Source organism: Saccopteryx bilineata, chromosome 3, assembly GCF_036850765.1.
Source record: "Saccopteryx bilineata isolate mSacBil1 chromosome 3, mSacBil1_pri_phased_curated, whole genome shotgun sequence".
NCBI classification, from domain to species: domain Eukaryota; kingdom Metazoa; phylum Chordata; class Mammalia; order Chiroptera; family Emballonuridae; genus Saccopteryx; species Saccopteryx bilineata.
In genome coordinates this window covers 275,308,942-275,314,941 of record NC_089492.1, presented here as the reverse complement: position 1 = coordinate 275,314,941, position 6,000 = coordinate 275,308,942, and positions in this window count along the sequence as shown.

Sequence of the window (6,000 nt, the reverse complement as noted above, 5' to 3'; positions counted from 1 at the left end):
TTAGAGTCAATAAAGCCGAATGGTCTCGAGTGACCCTCCTGCCGGCCCCAGCTGTTGACTTTAGAAGTCAAGAGGTTGGGGTGTTGCCCAATTCCTGTGTAGTTCAGGGAGATATAAGCTAGAAGGGCCTGGCCCATTTTATATGAAAAAAAACAAAACAAAACAAAACTCACTGGGTCCTGGAAAGATTTCACCGCCAGCCAGAATCAAAGGTCCATTCAGAGCGACAGAACTCTTCACATTCACTGCTAATGAAAACCAAATTTCTCGTCCCTCTGAGCATTTCCAGGGGCTGCAACTGGAAGGGGCGGCTGTGGAGCTCTTGGCCACCCCTCCTGCCACTGAGAGGGCCCCGCCGTGTTAAAATAGTTTTATGATAATATGGGCCTCGTATTTTTCTAATTTCAGGCGTCGGTGATTTAGGGCTGAGTTGTTTTCATGGAAAAAGAAATGGAACTTGTGTGAGACGGGGAGAGACTGCCACCTCTGCAGATATTCCCACTGTGTGCGTCTCCAGGGTGACGGAGCCCTGCCCCCAGCAGGCCGGCCTCGTCCACAGGGCCGCCCCTCGAGTGTGGCCCGATGGGTGGGGGTCACTGCAGGGTCCAGAGACAGTGATTTCTATATTTTGACTCCAAAATTTCTGAAATCCTAGAATCGCATTTCAGAAAGGCCGACACATCACTCTCAGGAGCAGAGAAAGGGCCATAAAGACTTGTGTTCTATCTGCGGCTGCTTTTTTTTTTTTAAAAAAAGAAAAAGGACATTTTCTCATTCTCTTTCCTTTCTGTTTTCTCCCCCTTGATGATCAATCTTTATAGCAAGTGGATGTCATGGGGCACAAACTCAGGTGTGCAAGAAGTATCACCTCTTTCCTGAAGTTAACTTCTTACTTTGAGCCTCTAATACCTTCAGCTGATGAGAAAAACTCAACCTTTTCAGGTGTTGCTCTGCCCTTGTTAGGATTGAGATGGGATTCTGTCCTGATTCCTCAGTTTTCTCATCTGTAAAATGGAGATAACAGTAGTACATACCTTAACAGGTTGAATTAAAAATGATAAAATATTCATAATAGTGTCTGGCATGCAGAATTAGTTCTTCTTCTTATTATTATTACAAAGATAAATGCACAGAGAAGATACCAAGCCCAGCATGTAGTCATCAGGGAAGGCTGCCTGGATGAGGCGACACATCAGAATGTCAAATGAGTTGGTCTACGCATGCCTTTGAACTCCTCTGCTTGGATATTTACCAAGGACTAGTAGTTTAATATACTACACCTCTAACAAATGTGCTTATTTTGAAAAACACCAAAAACTATAAAGAACAAAATATAACCCCATCTTTCCAGTGATTTTATTCTAGATTACTTTTATTTCTATTTTTAAATTACATTAATTGAGATACACAGTGCATATTCCTGTGAAAGTATTTATATGTTTATATAAGATGAAACTCTGGATGGGGGAAAAGCCCTAAAGATAATAATGGTTATCTTTGGAGGGGTGGGATTATGGGTAATGTTTCTTGGGTTCTTGTTGGTAAACTGTATTTACCTAGTTTTTTTCCATAATTATGTATTATTTAGTATTATTTTATATGTGATTTTAAAATTTAATACATAAAACGTGGGAACCTCAGACTCAGGGTCTTACAATCATTACATCTTTGGGTCATGGAGGAGAGACGGACGGCTGGGCCGGACTCTGCACCCGGGGCCATTTAGGCACAGAGGCTGCATGTGGCCTCAGGTGTGGTCAGGGGGTTGTCATGAGGCAGGACATAAGGCCACTGGAATCCCTAGGATAGGAGGTCAGGGCAAGGGCAGGGCTGTTGTTACTGTACAGTCAGCAATAACCAAAACTATCATCAAGACCTTGTCCATGGTGGTTCCATCAAATGCTCCCTGAGACTCCGAGAGACACTTAACCCTGAGGTTGGGGGCACAGGGTCCTTCTCGTCACTTCAGTGCTAAAGACGCCTCAGGATCGCTTAGCCCCTCTTCACGCCATGTTGCATAAGCTTCAACTTCCTTTGCCTGGATGGTCGCAGTGGCCTGTGGCCTGTCTCAGCACCCCCGTGCAGCCCATGCTCCACACTGCCATGGAGTCCCCCCAACACACAGTCCCCCCAGCACACACCCATCAGGACATGCCTCCACGCCCCAGCTGGGTTCCCCAGGACCAAATCCGGGTCCCTCAGCGTGGCCTCAGTGCCGTGGGGGGGGGGGCCAGCTTGCCTCCCCGCCCCATCGCCATTATTGCACCTCCCCCACCGTCCTCTCGGCTCAGCGGCGCTCCTGTCCTCCAGGCCACGCGGCTCCCTCTGTGCAGAAGACCTTCCGGCTGCCTCTCTGCCTTGTGAAGGTCCACTCGTCTCTCCACCCTGTCGCATGGCCTCGCGTAGCCCCGAGGTTAGCTGTTCCCTGACTGTCTGCCCTCGGAGCTCCTCAAGGGCACAGCTGGGACTCGTGTGCCTTCTTTTCTTGCTGACTGGCACCTGGGGGGGGGGTGCGCCTTGGGTCTATGTTTAGCAAATGAGCGAAAGAACACTGGCCAAGGCTTCGCAGACAACAGGCCCACAGAGTGGAGTGGGGTGGTGCGGCCCAAATGGCTGCCACCCATGAGGACACTCACGAGGCCACACTGTTTCCAGCAGTCTGCAGGAGCACAAAGGAAGGGAGGCTCCAGAAAGCTGGCTCCGGGCTGCCCCCCCCCCTCCACCGGAGGGCTTCCGCCCTGCTTGGGGCAGGCTCGCTCTGCGGGCGAGTATAAATATATAAAACAAACAGCGAGCGTTTAGCTGCAAAACTAAAAATAGGAAGCCTGGAATCCGGCTCCCCGGGCTCCTCCAGCCACGGGACCACACAGGTGTGGGTGCAAATGTTGGGGGGATATGGCCCCTCGCCCCCTTCCATCTCCTAGCCCTTATGGAGGGGGAGCTTGGGAGGCACTCTGGGTTTCCACAAGGAACAGTTCATTCTTTTCTCTGGCTCCCCCACCTCCATCCATTTGACAGCTCATTTCATTAATGACCCCAAAATGAACCAACCCACTGAGGCGCAGTCCCTGCTCACACGGCCAAGTCTGGTGGGGCGGGGAGCTGCCCCCTGGGCCGTGCTGCGGGAACCTGGGTGGCTATGTTTATGGGGTGCAGCCTGGGGTGAGGGAGGAGCCAGGCGGGCCTGCAGCCAGCCTCATCCTTCCCCATCACACGGTGCTGGCCCCTCACAGCCATCTCCGCAGACCCTCACCATCTTCTCCTTGGGCATACACCATTTTCTCAGGCCAGTAAAGCCCTGCCAGGCTTTTCCTCAGGATCAGAACCAAACCACCCCCATGGTGAGAAAGCCTAGCAGTGCAGGGCTGCTCCCCGAGGCTGGTGGGGCAGGGCTGTCTAGGGGGTCACTTCACCCTCAGAGGTGCCAGGCACAGCCCTGTGCCCAGGAGGCACTTCTGGGAGCCCCACAGCCTGTGCCACCCCTCCTAGCCTATCACCTGCCAGTGTGGGCTGCTGGGCCTGTGGGCGCTGGGCTGGGGCTGGAGAAACTTCAGGTACTGCCCCAACTGGAGCAACTCCTGGAGCATCTGAAATGAAGTTCTGGGGTCCAAGGGCTCTCGGACTCTGGAACAGGATGGTCTCCTCTCTCTGGGCCCGCTGCTTCATGTGCTGAGCTCCCGCTGGTGGCTCAGGGGAGGCAGGAAGGCAGGGCCAGGGCTAGGGGCTGCGGGACTAAGAATGTCCCCCTTCCCTTCAAGTGAAGTAAACCCCTGACCCAAGGCAGGGCCTTAAGGAACTGAGCCTTAAAGAGGGTAAGTAAATTATAAGTGGCAGGTTCAGAATTCAAAAGTCTTCCAGCCTGACCAGGCGGTGGCGCAGTGGATAGAGCATCGGCCTGGGACGCAGAGGGCCCAGGTTCGAAACCCTGAGGTCACTGGCTTGACTGCGGGCTTACCAGCTTGAGTGCGGGGTCACTGGCTTGAGTGTGGGATCATAGACATGACCCCATGGTTACTGGCCTGAACTCAAAGATCGCTGGCTTGAAGTCCAAGGTCTCTGGCTTGAGCAAAAGGTCACTGGCTGGGCTGGAGCCCCCCAGGTAAAGGTACATACAAGAAAGCAATCCATGAACAACTAAGGAGCCATAACAAAAAATTGATGCTTCTCATCTCTCTCCTTTCCTGTCTGTCCCTATCTGTCCCCCACTCTCTCTGTCTCTGCCTTGCTAAAAACAAACAAACAAACAAAAAACAAAGAAAAAAATGTCTTCCAGTGCATCTGTTCTTACTATAAGGTATCAAGGAAAACTGGTACAAGTCAAGGTCTTGCAAGGGGCATTGTCTTCTTGTTTTTGCACTGAATTAGGTCAAACCCCCAAAACCACAGCCTCCTACACCCAAGCTTCTCATCTCAGGAAGGGGTGGTCAGAAGGAAGAATAACCGGACATCTCTGTGTAAACCTTTAAAGATCCCAGGGCCTGGGATCCTGCTCCACACCTGGTTGGTGCCCATGTAAGATGTGAATAAAAAAGAGGCTCAGAGAGGGACAGGGCGCTCCCACAGCACGTAGCTGAGGGAGGAGAGCAGACCCTTCCTTCCCATCAAGACATTCCCTCGGCGCTCCCGCCCTCCCGGAGGCGAACCTCCCGAGGTTAGGAGCAGCTTTCTAATACCTAACCTGAGTTCTGGCTGCAACTGAGGCCGCCCCTGCTCGCCCTTCTCTGAAGGGGAATGTCCACTCGCCTCACTTGCTGCCACCTGCAGGTCACTGTGGTTACTGCAGGGCTCCCCTCCACAGCCCTCAAACTGTGTGACCTTGGGCAAGTCCCCGACTTCTCTGGGCCTCCGTTTTCCGGAGGAAGCTGGGTCTGTGCCTGGTGAGGTACAAGGGATGAAGTTTTGAGTCAGGGGCTCTGGAGAACACAGCTTCTCTCCCATGAACTGTGCCCCCAAAGTGTGGCTGGCGGGGAGGGTCTTCAACTGTGGTCACCTCATAATCTGTATCATTCCTACATTGTGATCCCAGTGCACACGCCTATGGAAGCAGAGTGGTGGCCTGCAGACACTGCTTCAGGACCAGCGCGGCTCACCCAGGCTGATACTACTCAGCACATCACAGAAATTCTGCAGCCATGGCTGGGATCCTGCTCAGCGAAGAACCTGTGGTCCCCCCTCGAGAGAGGGGGTGAGCAGACGGGGAGCAGGGGGTGGGGTGGGGTTAGGCCGGGGAAATGGAACTTCCTGTTGGGTGTTGGGTTTCAGGCAGACCAACCTTAACTGAACAGGGCTAAGTCTTGGGATTAGCTTTCGAAGTGGGTACTTTCACTCGAAAATAAGGTCTGTTTTATGAAAATTCCCCTCCACAAGTCCCGACTAGACAGGCATGGCAGGCCCAGGCCTCCTGGCCAAGACAGGCCTCCCCCCCCCCCATCACACCCCTCATCACGGCCCCACCATCAAGCTGCGGTCCCAGCTCAGCCACAAACAACTCCAGGGTGATGTGAAGCCAGATGACACCCCCTCTTAGCACCTTAGTCGTTTCATCTGCAAAATGGGGGAGCTGACAACCGCTGCTTGCTTTGCAGTCTGGTCGCTGCTACCTTGCCACCGGTCCAGCAAGCACAGGTCCCCGGCGGCTCTCACCGGGGTGCGTCACACTCGCTCCACGCTGCTGCCCTCTCCCCAGCGCCAAGCCCGGAAACAAGCTGGAAGAGATGCACTGTTTCTGCTGCTCACTCGTGAAAAACTACAGGCCACTGTAAGGGGAGAAGCGTGGTGGCACCTTGAGGGCCTGACATTCCTCGGTGTCCCAGCCACAGCAGGAGGAGGCCTTGCGCTGCATTTGCCTGCAGTGGGCTCTGCAGCCACTCCTGACGGAGCAGACCAGGGAGGCCTGACTTCGGGTTTCCACGCCAGTGGGTCTAATCCTGATCCTGCCCCATCCCTCCTCAGCCACAGTCAGGGTTGGGGGTCTCCATCAGCCCCCCCCCCCCCAGCCCT